Genomic DNA, 18,391 nt, shown 5'->3' with positions numbered 1-18,391 from the left:
CCAGAGTTTTGCCCCTTCTGTTTTGCCCAGGAGGAACGGACGGTAGAGACGTCAAGTGACGACTCAACGTCACACAGATAGAATCAGCAGAGAAAGGAGCTGAACCTAGTCGACTGACCCCAGGATTGCTTAGGAGCTGAGTTAATTACGACGGGCATGAGAATGATGACAATCACTACTCCTACAACTACACGCAGCACAGTTAGGTCCATTACTTTTCATTAAAATTCAATATAAGGTAATTTACATCATCAATAATACTATAGACCATATTAGTATAAACTCCTGCTCATCTTTTAATTCAATTGCCAACCAAAATGGATTGTATATGTCACTTTTATTCGAATCAAGCAACTGTTTTATCTCAGTGCACAGACACAAAGGAAAGACTGAATGGGGGGAAAATCAACTGTGTAGATTGGGGTTAGGGAGTAGTAAGATACCAAGATAAAACTGCTTTTAAAATCAGCTGAAGATTTAATGCAGCCCTGGAAAGTTTCAATTATTTACACGCTTGGTCTATGCAGTGTAAAGCCGGGCTAATGAGATTCAATTGCTGTGTATAAATCTGAAGCAGGACAACCCGAGTATCTAAAGAAAATAGCAGCTTGGGCTCTTGTGTTAATAACTCTTCGAAACAAAGATGATGATTAGGAAAGAGTAACATCATTTTGCGTCATATTATTGATTGCAGGGGGTACTGAGAGAAACGGCTCCATTTGGTCAAATAGAAACCCTGAGATAAGTTGCCAGGGATTCATCAAAGAATCTACTGATCAATATTATTGTTCTTCTAATAACAAGACCAACAACAACAATTTACATTGTCTCTTTGTCTTATGGAAATCATGATGACCCAGGAGACCGTTTCATCTTTTTAAAGTTCCCCACGTCTAGCACCAAGGGCTGCGTAGTGCTACACAAGCAGGGGGATCAGAACAGACGCTCACAGGTGCCCGGCTGGACGGAGCACCTCCTCTCAGGCTCTTCACAAAGGCTTTGGGCACAGTGGCACAGGATGCTGCAGGCCCTGTCAAAGGCACTCTAACGTTTTTAATGTTTATTTTCTGCTGTGCTGGGTCCTCACTGCTGTGCACGGGATTCTCCTTGTGGTGGCTTCTCTTGTTGTGGAACATGGGCTCGGGAACACATGGGCTCATGGGTTGTGGTGCTCAGGCTTAATTATGTCAGAGCAGGTGGATCTTCCCCAACCAGGAATCAAATCCGTGTCCCTTGCATTGGCAGGCGGATTTGTAGCCACTGTACCTTCAGGGGAGTCCCTGTCAAATGCATTTTAAAGCAGAGATCCTCTTAAGATCAACCCAGAACACCTCTGCACACAGTATACTCTTTTAATACAGGCATAAACAGGACTTTAGGAGCACGAAGGAAGGAACTACCTTGGCCTGAAGAAGTAGGGGTGAGCTTCTTGAAATGTTACCGTTAGACCCCAGTCTGAAAGGCACAGTAGTTTTGCCAGAAGGGTCAGGGGTTGGACAAGGATGCCACAATCAGAGGGAAAAGCAGGCACAAGGTGCAGGAGCAACGGGCACGGGGTGTCGGGGGAATCCTGTGGGTCCTAAGGAGCCCCTGGAAATGAGGACGCATTTTGCTTGCCACGTTGAGTGGAGAGAGCTGCCCACACTTAGCAGTCTGGGGTCAGGGATGCTAGTTCTTCTGCAGGATACCAAACATTTCTGTACAGGGAGGGGCTGTCCCATCCAAAATGCCAGGGGTGCCTCTGCTGAGGAGCACTGGACACCCAGGTGGCCAGGAGACATTAAGAGGGGTAGAGGTTGAAAAGGCAAACTGAGGTTGCATTATAAAGACCCCATAAGCTTCCCTACGCTGGAGAAGGGAATGGCAAACTACTTCAGTCTTCTTGCCTTAAGAACCCCACGAACAGGATGAAAAGGTAAAAAGATAGGACACTGAAAGATGAACTTCCCAGGTCAGTAGGTGCCCAATAGGCTACTGGAGAAGAGCGGAGAAATAACTCCAGAAAGAATGAAGAGATGGAGCCAACGCAAAAACAACACCCAGCTGTGGATGTGACTAGTGATGGAAGTCAAGTCTGATGCTATAAACAGAAATATTGCACAGGAACCTGGAATGTTAGGTCCACAAATCAAGATAAATTGGAGGTGGTCAAACAGGAGATGGCAAGAGTGAACATCGACATTTTAGGAATCAGTGAACTAAAATGGACTGGAATGGGTGAATTTAACTCAGATGACCACTGTATCTACTACTGTGGGCAAGAATCTCTTAGAAAAAATGGAGTAGCCCTCATAGTCAACAAAAGAGTCCGAAATGCAGTACTTGGATGCAATCTCAAAAACAACAGAATGATCTCTGTTCATTTCCAAGACAAACCATTCAATATCACAGTAATCCAAGTCTATGCCCCAACCAGTAATGCTGAAGAAGAACCTGAATGGTTCTATGAAAACCTACAAGACCTTTTAGAACTAACACCCAAAAAAGATGTCCTTTTCATTACAGGGGACTGGAATGCAAAAGTAGGAAGTCAAGAAACACCTGGAGTAACAGGCAAATTTGGCTTGGAGTACAAAATGAAGCAGGGCAAAGGCTAATAGAGTTTTGCCAAGGGAACACACTGGTCATAGCAAACACCCTCTTCCAACAACACAAGAGAAGATTCTACACATGGACACCACCAGATCGTCAATACCAAAATTAGACTGATTATATTCTTTGCAGCAGAAGATGGAGAAGCTCTATACAGTCATCAAAAACAAGACTGGAAGCTGACTGTGGCTCAGATCATGAACTCCTTATTGCCAAATTCAGACCTAAATTGAAGAAAGTAGGGAAAACCACTAGACCATTCAGGTACGATCTAAATCAAATACCTTATGATTATACAGTGGAAGTGACAAATAGATTCAAGGGATTAGATCTGATAGACAGAGTGCCGGAAGAACTATGGACTGAGGTTGGTGATACTGTACAGAAGGCAAGGATCAAGACCATCCCCAAGAAAAAAAATGCAAAAAGGCAAAATGGTTGTCTGAGGAGGCCTTACAAATAGCTGAGAAAAGAAGAGAAGCAAAAATCACTGCAGACAGTGACTGCAGCCATGGAATTAAAAGACGCTTGCTCCTTGGAAGAAAAGCTATGAAACTAGGCAGCATATTAAAAAGCAGAGACATTACTTTGCCAACAAAGGTCCGTCTAGTCAAGGCTATGGTTTTTCCAGTGGTCATGTATGGATGTGAGAGCTGGACTATAAAGAAAGCTGAGCACCAAAGAATGGATGCGTTTGAACTGTGGTGCTGGAGCAGACTCTTGAGAGTCCCTTGGACTGCCAGGAGATCCAACCAGTCAATCCTAAAAAAAAAAATCAGTCCTGAATATTCATTGGAAAGACTGACACTGAAGCCAAAACTCCAATACTTTGGCCACCTGATGCGAAGAACTGACTTATTGGAAAGGACCCTGATGCTGGCAAAGATTGAAGGCGGGAGGAGAAGGGGACGACAGAGGATGAGATGGTTGGATGGCATCACCGACTTGATGGACATGAGTTTGAGTAAGCTCCCGAAGTTGGTAATGGACAGGGAAGCCTGCCGTGGTGCAGTCCATGGGGTCGCAGAGAGTTGGACATGACTGAGCGACTGCACTGAACTGAAGCTTCCTTAAGGAGGATGGCTTCATCCTGCAAGCAACGGAGGAGACTGGCTTGTGGAGACCTACCCTTTGGGAGAAGCACTAAGTATGGAAGATGGAGTGGAGGCTGAACGGCTAGAAACAAGGAGACCAGCAGATCAGCTAGGAGGCTCCAGTAAGAATTTAGGTTATAGGAAATGAGAGCAGGGGAGGCGGGCAGAGCGGCTGCCTGGAAGGCACAAGGCAGATAGCATGTCAGGAAGTGTATGGATGTGGCGCTCTGTGTGCATGGCTCACAATGCGGGGTCGTCTTTCACATAGTATTTGCTATAAGAATGAAGACAAGTGATGTGACAGAGAGCTGCCACACTGGGAGCAGATGATAAAACAAGAAGCCTGGAACTCAGGTGCCCTGGAAACAGAGCCATTGAATAAATCTGAATTAGACCCCCAAAAAAAAAAAAAAAAAAAAAGTTGTGGTTTTTACTACTACTTCTTAAGGTAACTGTGCATTTACTCAATCTCCTTTTTGTCTGATTTTTGAAAACACAGTTTCACTCAGCTCCAAAAAGGTAAGTGTCACAGCTTTCTACCAGACATGAATTTTATAAATGAATTCATAGTAGTTTAAAACTAAAATCCAATAAAACTCCCTTGGAGTTGGAATAGCTTTCTCCAACATTTAAATTCACTACTGTAGATGCTAGCCTAGTGAAATACACCTGGTAGAGTTGGCAGAATGTACTTCCCAAGTTTGGGGGGATAAACGCAGTTGAGAGGTGTTGGGGGAAACTAGAGGTCTGAATCACGAGCTTCCAAAGTATCATAAGAAATGGTGGATCCCAGTAACTGCTGGCATATTAGCATTTTAGGGGGGAATTCTGGGATGTCTAACTAGGCTATCACTATTTTAGACTACATACTTTTAGATAATCTAAGGGACACTAACAATCAGCACTGAGCCCTAAGCACACATTCATATGACAGATGGAAGTGCCCCACTGCCTCTGGGAGCCACTGTCTTGAACTGATAGCTAAAGAAACTAAAGAGACAACATATACTGAGCAAATGGTATTTAGAGAGGAGGGAGGGAGGGAAGGAGAAAAGAAAACAAATAGAAAAGGAAAGAAAAGGGAAAAGATATAAACTACTCTTGAAATTAGTTCTAAAAGGAAAAAATGGTTTTATCAGAATACAAAATCTATGTGACTAAAAAAAATTTGCTTTCTGCTTTGGTTGTCAGAAAACTGAAAAGCGGATTTAATGGCCAAGCATTTTAAAGCTGCTCCACTCTGATGCCTTCCTTCACACGGCAGTTCTCTTTTAAGAGCAGTATCTCTAGCATGGTGCTTTAACCTGGAAGCCACAAGAAATTCACATGGAAATGAAGCATGGATGCTAGAATATACTGAATATAAAACAAGAATATGGAGATAAGAGGCTGAATCAACAGGTAACTGGAGAGCCTTGAGAAAGGACCAGAGTTCCACCAGGGCTTCAGACCAACGTCATTAACCCTCTCCGGGAATTAACTGCCTTTTCTAATGGGAGTCACAGACCCTCTTCCTCAGAAAAAGGCACATAAATACACCTACACACAAAACCTGCAGGGGTTTAGAGATTTCTTGAAGTCTATCCACTACCTTCTGGGAGTTCACGAACCAAGCTTATGATCCCTGTGGTTATGACAAGAGCTAGTTTCAAAAACTGAGTCAGAACCAGATAGGGAACTCCCCACAAAAACATCTGTGTGTCTTATGGAACACTGTATCTATACAGTACTCAAAATCACAAGCTTTCAGAAGATCAAGCCCAGCATGACTCTGGTTGCATGTTCAGCCAGAAGCACTACACATGTTTCGCCTAAGAAACCTCAGGATCCAGGGAGTGAAAGTTGCTCAGTCATGTCCGACTCTTTGCGACTCCATGGACTACACAGTCCATGGAATTCTCCAGGCCAGAATACTGGAGTGGGTAGTCTTTCTCTTCTCCAGGGGATCTTCCCAACCCAGGAATCAAACCCACGTGTCCCGCACTGTAGGCGATTCTTCATCAGCTGAGCCACAAGGGACCCAGTGGGCCCTGCAAAATGACAGAGCCCATGAACCCTCCCTACGTCCCTAGAAGAGTCTCCTTCTCGCTTTGCTGGGTCCTGAGTTTGTCTCTAGCACCTTGGGTGCTGGATGCTCCCAGAGCAGAAAGCACCCTGAGAAAGCAGGAGCAACATGCCTCAGGGCCAGGAAAGAGCGAAACGACACCTGGGCAACTTCACGCAACTGTTTCACTGCTTAATGGCTGAAAGTTTGAGCTCTCGAGTCAAGCAGACCAGGGGCTGAACTGTCACCCACGACTGGGGTTATTTTCCAGCTGTGTGACCTTGGTCCTCTTCAAGTCCCAGCTTATTAATCTGGAAAAGGGGGATAAAGCCCCCACCTCCTGGGGTTGCGGGGCATGTGAAGACCTGAGCTTGGTGCCCAGCACAGAGAGCACAATGACTAAGCAGATACTTAGGAAATCGGTAACATCAGGCCAGTATTTCTGTTCCCAATGAATTTTAAACTTAAAAACGCAGTTTTTCTTCTATAAAATTTAATCCGAAGAATAATGTGTGGTTACAATAAAAGAAACCAGACAATATTTAAGTGTTTCAAGCAAATAGTTCAAGAACTAACTCCTCTCCCCCCTCCACCATGAGACAACCACTACTCTCCCAGGAGGTAAAGACAGCCCCCCTGGACCATTCACAAATGAAGTTACGAATGGTGCACGCCCACTTCCCGCGACGCCGTCTACTCCAGGCTCACATCAGCCCCTAACAGCTCATCTCAGTGTTTTAGGAAACCTCTCTGTTCAGTTTCCTTTTATAGACACACACACGAAAGTGAATGAATGTTCAGTCAGCACACACTTACTGAGCACCTACTATGCGCCAGGCACCGATTCACATCAGTGAACCAAGACGCGATCTCTCTCCTGTGGAGCTCACAGTCTTTCCGAAGGAAACGGATAAGGGACAATAAGCCCAGAGAGTTCCTTGGTGGTCCAGTGGTTAGGACTCTCCACCGTCACTGCCAAGGGCCTGCCTGGGCTCAACCCCTGGACAGGGAACTGAGATCCGGCAAGCTGCGAGGCTCTACCAGACAAGAAAATCAGGTACTGTCTTAGAAAGTAAAAAGAACTATTTTAAAAAAATTAAAGGACATTCAAGCAGATAAGGGGGCAGGAGTAGCCCATCCTGGTCAGGAGAGGTCTCACGGAGAAGCGACCCCAGAGCAAACCTCGAAGGCTGTGAGGAATGAGGCCAGCCCCAAGGCAGCAGAGTGTCCAGCAGACGGGGGAGACTGAAGGTGGAACCAGAGACTCAGAAGGACGGGGGCCTCTACTGGAGTGACATGGAGCCGCTGATGGGGCTGAGGGCAGAGGACACACTACTCGAGTTTCCCTTTAAACAGACCGTGGGCCTACTCTCTCTCTGTCTCTCTCTCTCTCTCTCACATACTCACACACACACGTGCGCACCCACACTCACACTGGCTGTCATCAACCTTTTACCCATTAATTTTAGCACTCACTGGTAATTCTTGATTCTTATGTAAAGCAATTATTACTATGGTGGCTGCCAAATTTTCTAAGTCCTTCTGCATTTACTAGTTCATGTTCTCCTGAAGGAATGGCTTTCCTGTGGCTATTTTTATGTGATACAAACACCTCCTGTTTCTCTACTGCTTTATTAATTTAAATCAGCGTGGACAACACATGGGCTACAATGGCTTCTCAGGACTGCAATCCATGACCGTCACGTCCACCTTGGTGCTCAACGGGCCCAGGCGTGGCCCCCAGGAGCCAAACTGGCTTCTGTGTCCAGGGCACACGCCCTCGTCGTTCTGTGAGCACTCGCCTCGCTTTGGCCTGAGAAGACTAGTTCACCCTGTCCTTTCTCTGTCCCTGTCTTGGAAGCAGCCATTTCTCCAAGGAGCCTGGTTCTTATTAGTGAGAATGACGTTTAGAAACTAAGATGGGGAAAAGAGATTCACTCATGGTTCCTAGAGTCTCCACGCTTGTAGACCCCAGCAGACAGAGTGGGACACACGTGCACAGGGGTATGTGTGCACACGCTTGTATCTCTTTCTAGATCTATCTGCATGTACATATTCAAAACAATTAGTTCACACTGATACTTCTGGTTTCAATCCAATACCAAGGGCTTATTCTAGCACTTTCCTTTTCTTTTTTTTGTTTTTAAATAATGTCCCTCTGCAAAAGGGAGAAGTTTGGTTTCCATTATCTGCAATTGATTTCCTTATTTGCTCAATCCAAGAATACACACAGAGCGGCTTCAGAACTGTTAACCCATACCCTCTCTGAAAAACTGGCAAAGTACCAGGAGTTTCAGTATTTCTTCACAAGGTCTAACAATCCTTAGTCTAAGAATCTGGAGTCACAATGCTGTGTTCAAAGGTTACCAGGGTTCCATCTCTATCCCTTCCCCAAAGTGCGATTACATTATTCATTTGAGATATAGTTAAGTTATTATTTCTATCTGCATTCCTTTTTTTTTTTTTTTTAAATCCACTCTGGTCGATTATTTATTTTTTTGCATATGTGAAACATTACCGTGGTTCTAAAAGTCAAAACCATGTAACACGACGTTCTCGGAGAAACGCCCCCTCCCTTCACACACCCATCCTACCTACTGCCACCCGCTCACTCTATCAACTGGTTTCCAGTTGATCATCTTTTGTGTGTGTTTCCTCTACAAATAAGATAAAGGGTATTTTTTTTTTTTAATCTCCTTTCTTACAAAAGAGAAAGCATATTAAGGACCCTCTTACACTTTGATTTTTTTCTCTTAATGTGCCCCAGAAATCACTTCAAATGAGTCATAAAGGTCCTTCTTATTCTTTTTTTTAAAGATGGAAAAAAGAAACGGGTGGCTCCATTGTGCAGCTGTATTTATTCAATCCCTTTCCCCTGCACAGGGATTACGGTTATTTCCAGTATTTTGCAACTACAAACAAGGTGCAATTAATAATCCTGAGCACGTGTATATTTTCACACTGTTGGAGGTGTGTCTTCAGGGTGAATTCCTAGTAGCACTGCTGGGTCAGAAGGTACACGCACACGTCATTCTATCACACGTCGCCAAATCCCCTCCAAAGTGGTTGTGCCACTCTGCATTCCCCCCAGCAACGTACAACGCTGGCTGTTTCCTTACAGTTCCACCGACAGAATGTGTTGTTATACTTTTTAATTTCTGCAATCTGGTAGGTGAGAAACCGTACCTCAGAGCAGTTTTAATTTGCATTTCTCTAATTATGGGTACGGTTGAACGTCTTTTCCTATGTTTAAGTACCATTTTTATCCCTTTTCGGGGGACTGTCTCCTTTCCTCATTTTCCACTCCATTTTTGGTCTTTTACCCTTTGTGAGAGTTTCTACCCTTCGTAAGACTAGCTTTACTAGTCCTGTATCTATGATACACGTCCCAGCAAGTCAGCTGTCTTTAGACTTTGTTATGTTGGGTTTTTTTCCCTTTTTTATGGTAGAGGTCCTACTGATTTTAGGTAGTACCTTTATCACATGCTAAATTTTTATGTAATTGAATCTACTTCAGGCTCCCCTGGTGGCTCAGGCAGTAAAGAATCTGCCTGCAATGCAGGAGAGACCTGGGTTCGATCCCTGAGTCGGGATAATCCCCTGGAGAAGGGAATGGCTACCCACTCCAGTATTCCTGCCTGGAGAATTCCATGGACAGAGGAGCCTGGCAGGCTATAGTCCATAAGGTCAATTTGATTCTAGAAGTAGAATTTACTTATAGTCTATTCTACCAGCCTGTTTATCTAGCCATGAGTCAGCACCATACAGCTTTAATTATAGAGGCTTTATAGTATGCTTCAATGTCCGATAGGGTAAGTTCCCTGGTAGCTTTTGTGCTTTTCCATTCTTTCTTGCATGCTTCTTTTACATATGAACTTTAATATCAACTAGAATGAAATCTTTTAATGACTGTATCATATTTGTTCACATTTACTGATATGACTGATACATGTGGTCTCAATATGATCACACGACAGTACAGTTACTATGTGCCTCATATTTACAACGCTGCTTTTTCTCTAAGTGATGTTTTCTTTGCTTGCTCACTCACTGACTGATTGTATTTAAGCTTATTTTTATGTATGGTGTTAGGAAGTGTTCTAATTTCATTCTTTTTACACGTAGCTGTCCAGTTTTCTCAGGACCACTTATGGAAGAGACTATCTTTTCTCCACTGTATATTCTGTTTGTATTTAGGAATGTTTGTATATTTGTTCTCATGCTTATCTTTGTACCTATAACATTTTAAAGCCCTTATATTCCCCTTTTCTTAGATATCATTTTAGCATTTTGTCAATTTTTAATAGTCTTATCTATTACATACCTAGCAATCAGAGAGTTCATTTTACTTTCATCTTTATCCCTTACCTTATTTTTTGCTTAGATTACTTCTACTGTATTAGAACACATAACATTTATATATTAATACTTTGGCCTCATCATGACCTTTGTTTTCATCTTATCTCAACAATTAAATACATTACACACTCACTCTTGGTCCTTAGGCTGAAGTTTTCCCATTCATCTCTTTGGAGCATGAATCTCATTGTCCGGAAGACTCCTTGAGACTGGCTAATGGGTACAGAATGCTTGTGTATTTACAATGGTTTTTCTTCAATACTTGAAAGACACATTTATCTTTGATTCACAATTTCTTTGAAAATGCTGCTCTGTTGATGTCTTGCTTTGGATACTGTTTTCAAGACATTTGATGCCAGTTTAAATCTTTCGCCTTGTAAGTTATGTTTTTGTTTTTGCTCGGAAGCCTTGAGGATTTGTTCTTCATCTTTAAAGTCAGCTAGCATTACTAGAAGACCTCTCAGACTTGATTGTTGTTGGTCAGTGTCCTAAGTACACAGTGAGACACTTCACTGTGCAAATGTAGACTTTTCATTTGTAGGAATTCTTAGCTTGCAGCTTTACACATTGCTTCTGTTCCATTAATTCCTTTTCCTTCTTCACGGGCTCCAATTATGTACATGCTGTTTCTTCCCTGGGTTTCATTTGAACCACTTTCTGTGAACCCTTCTACTTCGTTCTTTACCTTATTTTTCTCTCTTGGTTGTTTCTCAGCCTTTCTTCAATGCCCTTTATTAAATCTCATGTGAATCTATTCTTCCTTGAGCATCTTGAGATTTAGCCTTAATTTCAGGTAGAATTTTATCATTTTTCCTGTACAGTAAATCCATCTCTTTTCTTCATCTTTTTGCCTGTTTCTGATTTCTGGATTCCTGATATAAGGGTTTGTCTTGTTGCCTCTCCAAATGCTTGAGGATGTTAAAGCCAGTTTAGAGTGCTGTCTGTGTTAAATAGCTTCCTTCTGCTTTGTGGTGTTTGTTTCCTTGGGGGTGGCATTTCTTTAGTTGAAGTATTTATTTCCTTTAACATTTTATTACAAAGAACTTTATATATTGCAAAAATTGAATTTTAAGATGAATACCTGTATCCTCATGAGCTAGATTCCACAACTGTTATCATTTTGTTCTAACATATATACTCATCTGTCTGGCCATCTATTTTAGTTTTTGGAAGAGTTTGAAAGTTGCAGACATTAGTACAGTTCATCCCTAAACACGAAAGCAAGCATGCCATTAGGCAGCTTAGAGTTAGTTAAAACAGTATCTTCTGAGGTAAAATTTACCTCCAGTAAAGTGCATAAATCTTTAGAAAGCACCATTCTCTGAACTCTGGCAACTGCATACAGCCACATAAATCACATGTTATAAAAATTCAGAACACTTTCACTACCACCACCATTTCCTCATGCCCCTCCCAATCTGTGTCTGCTCTATGCCTTCTGGTGAGGGGGTGGGGGTTCTGGTCACACACACACACACACAGTTCTGATTTTTATTCACCTTGTTTTGGTCCATCCTAAAATGTCATGTAATGCCATCACATGTATATACTCTTCTATAAGATATATTTTCCCTCAGGAAAGCTAACAGGTGTGCAAGCAACAGCTCACTAGGATGTGCTTGCTTTTTACTTACACAGGATTTGGAGTGTGGGCATTCCTGGTCTCTTGGTCATGTTTAAGGTGTGGTTTTGTAGTCTTATTTGTTTCTGCTTTTCCATACTCTTTGGAGGATATGTAGAGAGACCTAAATTTAAATAACCATTCATAACACTTCTGAGTGTGAACATTTTCAAACATAAAGGAAGACAGAGTGACTAATATTCACCCAAATTTAAAAATTACCAAAATTTGCCACACTCAGATTTGATCCCTGGTCAAGGAAGTAACATTCCACATGCTGCAGAGCAACGAAGCCTGCATGCCACAACTAGAGTCCGCGCACCGCAACAAAAGATCCTGCATGATGCAACTAAGCCCCCTTTGGCAGGCCAAAAAAAAAGGATACATTATATATATACACACACGCACACATATTTAGAAATACATATATTTGTGTCAAACCCTCCCTCATAAAAGGAAAGAGAATGACCAAATATGAAGGGATAACAGTTCCTACAGGACAGAGGTGGGCGGGGTGGGCAGAGGGGCCCTCACAGGGGTGCAGGTTGCAGATAATGTTCTAGCTCTGAGGCTGGGTGGTAGATTTATTATTTGTTATTTTATAATATTATCATAAACAATAATATTAATTAATAATAATATAAAACATTATTTTATAATATTATTTGTATATTATTAAATAAATAAATATGAATGAGCCATGTCTGGATCAATGATGACAGTGTGATCAATTAAGGATTATGACTGACTTTAATCTGAAGTTAAAACTTAGAGTCAATTGCCCAGCCGACCACAGTCTGTGAGGACGTCTCGCCTCCTCCCTGTCTTCACTCGCTGCCCGCACTCTGGCTGCCTGGCCTCCTGGGTGTGATCTGAACACGCCCACTGGCCTGGGCTTGGGTCTTTGATGCTGTGCTGCCTCTCCTGGGCCCAGCTCCCGGCTCGCCTCACTTGCCACAGTTTTTGTAGTTTTGTTTGCTTCTGCTCCCCACACCACGCCCTCTGTCTCTCTCCACCCCCTGTCCTGTTCTCCCCCAGATCCCCACAGCCAGCATATTATACAATGCTTGGTTGGTCTCCCACCTGTGAGTGCAATGCAAGTGCCCTGAGAGCAGGGATGGTGGTCAGTGCTGAACAGAACCCAGAACTACGCCTTCCTCCCTGATGCTCAGGTTACTGAGTAAATACACAAATGCTTTAGCAACCTAGCTCACAAAAGAGCCTGACACTTGATCTGGGACTTACCCAAAAGGCCCACCTTCATTGGAACTCCAAGGGCACCATGGTTTAACATCATGCTGTTTGAAACGAGCTCCAAGACGACCCGACACGGGTGGGGAATGCGGCTTTGGGGCTCTACCCCAGAGCCACTGAATCAGAATTTCTGGGCATCCTGCCAGGAATATGCATTGTCCACAAACTACACTGGTGACTCTTGAACCTCTCAAGTTTGAGAACTACTGAACCCAGCAGAGGAATCAATGCCCTAAACAGTTAAGCAGTTTGGCTGTTCAATGGTCTTTCCCATTTCAGAGAGCTTGGGATACAGCAAAATAAGACGATGAGTCTCACGGTTTAAAACAGATGTATCATTCAAAAACAAGGCACGAATATGCTAAAGAAACTGAAGGTTGGTAAAAATGCACATTAAAGAGACTGATAAATGAGTTTTATCTGCTGCAAACCATGTAACATATAAAGAAAGATTAATTTATAAGATATTAAGGTATGTTCCAAATATCACGGCTGAAGGTTCATTTTTTCCTTCTCTTGCATTTTCATACCTAGTGGATCAGTAAAACATTGTGGATTAATATTTTAAATGCCGAAAGGAGCCAGTTGCTTGTTCTAGTCTGACTCAGTTAAGCTCTTACAATATTTTGACTGTTTGAAGAAATTAATAATGGGATGTTAGGCGGTAGATTAACTGAAACTAAATATCAACAGAGCTAGATTTATTTTTGGATGACTGAGCTCATCTCTTCAAAGAACGGAAGCAGGATTCATTGTATCATAAGTTATTAACTTACACAACATGAAACAGCCCCCGAACAGAGCCGGCCATAGCAATTAAGGCTTACGTAAGAGGCTGAAAGTTTAGACTTCGCATTAGCCACGACTGGGCTGTCCAGGCTCCAGTCGGTGACCCCAGGCTCACAGAGACGCCAGGAGCAGTTCAGATGATAACTGCCCGGAGAGTTCTGGAAGCAGGCTAGTACTGAGGCCTGCTCCATCTCCCCTAAGCAACAGGTCCTCCTTGCAGCAGTGGGGAGAGACTGACACACTCAGAAGGGAAGGACTCTTTTCTGTGTCACTCGTGGGGTCACACAGTGAACCCTGACTCCGCCTCTGTCGGTCCCCCTTTCTCTCCTCCACCCTGTCTCCTGTGCCCTGCTCCCCGTGGGTCCATCAGCAGGTGTGTGCCTGGGCTTCCAGGTCAAGCACAGAGCCCGGGCCCACAAGTGATTGCTCCTAAGTCTCACAGGCTCTGAAGCCTGATGCCTCCAGGACAAGGAAAGGCAGGCTGAGCTTTTAGAGGAGCCACATTGATCCCAAATTGCCTTACAATGCACCTTTTCTATATATAGCCCTCATTTTTTCCTTTCCCCTCCTACACTGTAAAGAAGCTATGATGACAGGTTGGGACTCCCAGGAACCGATGTCTATAGATCTAAGGCACTCTGCTGCTTCTTGGTAGGGACTGCCTGCTGAAGGAGGAAACCAAACGGGGTCACCAAGCCTGCCTCTTGTTCACGGAATGCTCTAGACTTCAGTGACTTTATGCCATTTCCCCATGCGTGCACAAAAAAAAATCCAAAAGCCCCTCTGCACTCACATACCAAAACCAGAAGAGATCTATACTGATGACAAAACCAGGGAACAGGCTGATCATGGAGGTCAGGCTACTAACTAGTCATTTCTGGACTGACGTGTACAGCAGAGTGGGCAGCACACCACTATATCTTACAGTTGTGTGACTTTTGGAAAAAACTATCTACTCCAGTGCTCCCAACATGCCCCTTCCTCTGCTAGACAGGGGTCTGCACTGGCTCAATGGCTTGGGATAAAGCTTAAAAATATATCCCGGTGTATGTACAAGAATGCTCATGCCAGCATTATTTATTTATTTACTTTTGACACGTACACACGGCTCTATTTATTTCTTTAACTTATTTCTGGCTGCGCTGGGTCTTCGGTGCCGCGTGCGGGCTTTCTCTAGCTGCAGAGGATCTCTGTGTGTGTGGGCTTCTCATTGCAGTGGCTTCTCTTGCTGGTGGGGCAAGGCTCTAGGAGCGTGGGCTTCAGGAGTCGCAGCACTCAGGCTCGGCAGTCGCGATGTGCTGGCTCTAGGGCACACAGGATTCAGTAGCTGTGGCTCACGGGCCCTAGAGCGCGCAGGCATCAATAGTTGCGGTACACGGGCTTAGCGGCCCCGCAACATGTGGATCTTTCCGGAAAAGGGATCGAACCTGTGTCCCTTGCATTGGCAGGCAGACTCCTATCCACTGCACCACCAGGGAAGTCCTTATACTACCATTATTTAAAAAGCAAAACCAGAAACCACCCAAACACACAGTGACTGGAGAAAGAATAAAGTGTGCATGGTTACAGACTGAACCATCACACAACCAAGAAGATGATCAGACTGTCACACACAACCACCAACATGGCTGCATGTTAGAAACAATCACACAATATGATATTGTTCTTATAAAGTTCAAAATTCAACAGAACTCAATGATACGTTACTCGAGGATACATATGGGGATACATGTGCACGTGGTAACTCACACTTAGAAAAGGAAGAGGAGATGATTATCAGGATGGTGGTGATGTTGTTGGGAAGGGTGGGGGTTGAGGAGAAGAGCACATTGGTTATACTCTGCTTCTTAGGTTGGATGTGAGCTCAGGTGTTCAACATTAGACTTTATAACTGACATACAAATGACATGACTTAAAAAATAATAAGGAAAAATTACCTGCCTGGTAATTCTGGTCATCCAAATCTTTTTTTCTTTTTTTTTTTCGGCCACACTGTGCAGCATGTGGGATCTTAGTTCCTTGACCAAGGATTGAATCCGTGCCCCCTGCAGTGCAAGCTTGGAGTCTTAACCACTGGACCACCAGGGAAGTCCCCTGGTCGTCCAAATCTCACTCAGCACCACCATGAACTACAATCAGGGATGGGAGCAAGGAGCATCCTGGAGGCTTGGGAGCGGTGTCCTGGCCCCACGACCCAGGAGAAACCACCACCTCGGGTTCCTCACTTGTAAAATGAAAACAATCGGTGCTGCCTCCCTCGAGGGCATGATGAGGGTGAGAGGAGATGAGGCTAGGTAAACCCCAGCCTCCTCAGGGACGGGGACACTTACTGTGTCAGCGATTGCTGCTTTCTTGGCCCTGCTTCCCTTCCCTGGGGGGAATGACCCCCTCTACTCCACGGTGGTTCTGGGGGCCTACCAAAGCAGGACCCCCTCCCCCAACCCCAGGTTAGGCCAGCGGCAGTGTTCTCCCTGGATGCATGAGTACAGGCATGGGCAAAAGGATGGAAGGCAGCTGATGCCCAATCACTTGGGCCACAGGGTCCCCAGGGATGCAGTCCTGCTCCTGACACCCTGGAGCCATCCTGCTTTCTCTTCTTCCTGACAGAGCAGCTCTATCTTCATGTCTGTGACCAGCCAGCATCAGTAAAGAGCAAAACAAAGACAAAAGGCAAGGCTTTTCGTCTTTAAGTTCATCAGAGGAGGCTTCTGTTGCCTGTACTCACGGAAGCCTGGCTGGCCTCCCCTTCAATCTCACTTGCCTCCCAAACTCTCAGGGTACCTGCCTCCCAGATTCACAAAGCTCACTTCAGAAGACGCTCCAGAAAACAGCTTTGACCTCTTGCCTGAACTTCATGCAGTGGTTCCCCACTGCCTACAGCACGGGCCCCACACCTCCTCCACCGCCCCAGGGAAGAGGCGACTGGCAAGGGTAGGAGGGGAGGTGGCAGCCCCCGGTCCTGCTCTCCACCCCAGGGAAAATTCCTTTCGACCTCAGAGACGTGGGTGGCAGCAGTGGAACAGAAACCTGCCATCTAATAAAATACCATCTTTTAAAAGTAAAAGCCAAATAAAGCCATCATGTTAAAAGTATGATTATCCACCTGGCAATCTGATTCTGAATCAGATCACCCAGTGCTCTTCCTGTAAATAGGCCCCACCTCGTGTGAATTCCCATGTCAACTGGGGAAGATGACAGCTAGCTGGCCAGATGCACAGTGATCTGAATTAGCCACTCATGGCAGTCAAAATGGTGTGTATAAAATAGAATTCTGCCCTTGACTCAAGCCCCTAAACTCTCATCAGCCTATTAAAACAGAAGCTTGGTGAGAAAGCAGATGAGTCTGACAGGTCACGGTGAAATAAAAGCCCACTCTCTCACGTGGAAGTAACTCTAATATCTTAACCCTGTTTACCCAGAATCCTGTTCTCTCTGCTCATTCCCATCAACGCCAAATTCCTACCTTCATCAGGAAATGGAAGCCCAACGACCCAGAAATAATCTGAGCAAACCTATCTCGCTGCAGACGCTTTCGTTTTTATCTTCATTAACTCTTTGGTCCCTGTCAAGCATCCTGGGAGCAGGATTTATGTTTTGGCCGCTGGGTTTAGAGGATCTTAACATGTAGACAATCTGTACCTTTAACAGGGGGCAGAAAATACCGCATGTTTTGTAGACAGGTACAAACTGTTTTCTTTTTCGAGTGAAAGAACACCATGTTATCTCATTCACTGTATTTTTTAACTGGAAGAATTTTAAAGAAAAGTAGCATGTCACCCAGATGAATGTCACTTAATTTTTTCTCACATGAAATCCCACCCATTTAATAATCCTATGTCTTTTCCCCCTCTTAAGAGAGGGGCTTCCCTGGTGGCTCAGTGGTGCAGAATCCGCCTGCCAGTGCAGGAGACATGGCTTCGGTCCCCGATCTGGAAGATCCCACATGCCTTGGAGCAATTAAGCCCATGCACCACGGCTACTGAAGCCCTCGTGCTCTACAGCCTGTGCTCTGTAACGAGAGAAGTCACTGCACTGAGAAGCCAGCGCACTGCAACTAGAGAGCAGCCCCACCCACCACAGCAAGAGAAAAGTCTGCCCAGCGATGAAGTCCCAGCATAGCCACAAACAAGCAAAGTTATTTACGCACACAATAAATCTGTCCTCTTCAGGTAAATGGACTGAGTGAATAGTCACTCATCCTGGGTGACTGGATATTTATAAAAGTTCACAAAAGTAAAATGCTGAAGTCCAAGAAATTCACACTAGGCCCCAGAGCAGCCGTGCTGGCGAGACGTAAAAAACACTCAATCCTGAAGCTTGCCTCCATGATGACCATCAAATACCTTGCTCTCACTCAGTTAATTCTCCTTTTTTGCAAATGTGGAGGCTCCTCAATATCTGTGCTCTTCAAGTGTGTATTAGGACACAGAGCACCAGAAAAACATCTCATCACTGAAGTCTCAAACACACCTGTCTTTGGTGAATTTATGCGAATACAAACATCAGTGGTGAGGTCACAGGGCCAACTTGCTCAGAGCAGAGTCACATCAGAAACAACAAAATCAGAAACCGTCAGTGGTAAGGTCACAGACACTTGCTTCAAATACAGAATGAATTTTATAAATGACTTCCTATAAA

The 18,391-nt window shown here is 44.3% G+C and overlaps 1 protein-coding gene across 1 annotated transcript in view; it reads right to left on the bottom strand.

Annotated features, from left to right (window-relative positions):
* The window catches only part of MED27 (mediator complex subunit 27), a 217,781-nt gene that overhangs the window by 58,642 nt on the left and 140,748 nt on the right, over positions 1 to 18,391 (bottom strand). The window lies entirely within an intron of this gene.

The sequence above is a fragment of the Bos mutus genome, chromosome 11 (assembly GCF_027580195.1).
Source record: "Bos mutus isolate GX-2022 chromosome 11, NWIPB_WYAK_1.1, whole genome shotgun sequence".
In the NCBI taxonomy this organism is placed as follows: domain Eukaryota; kingdom Metazoa; phylum Chordata; class Mammalia; order Artiodactyla; family Bovidae; genus Bos; species Bos mutus.
This window is presented reverse-complemented; position numbering and strand designations above follow the sequence as displayed.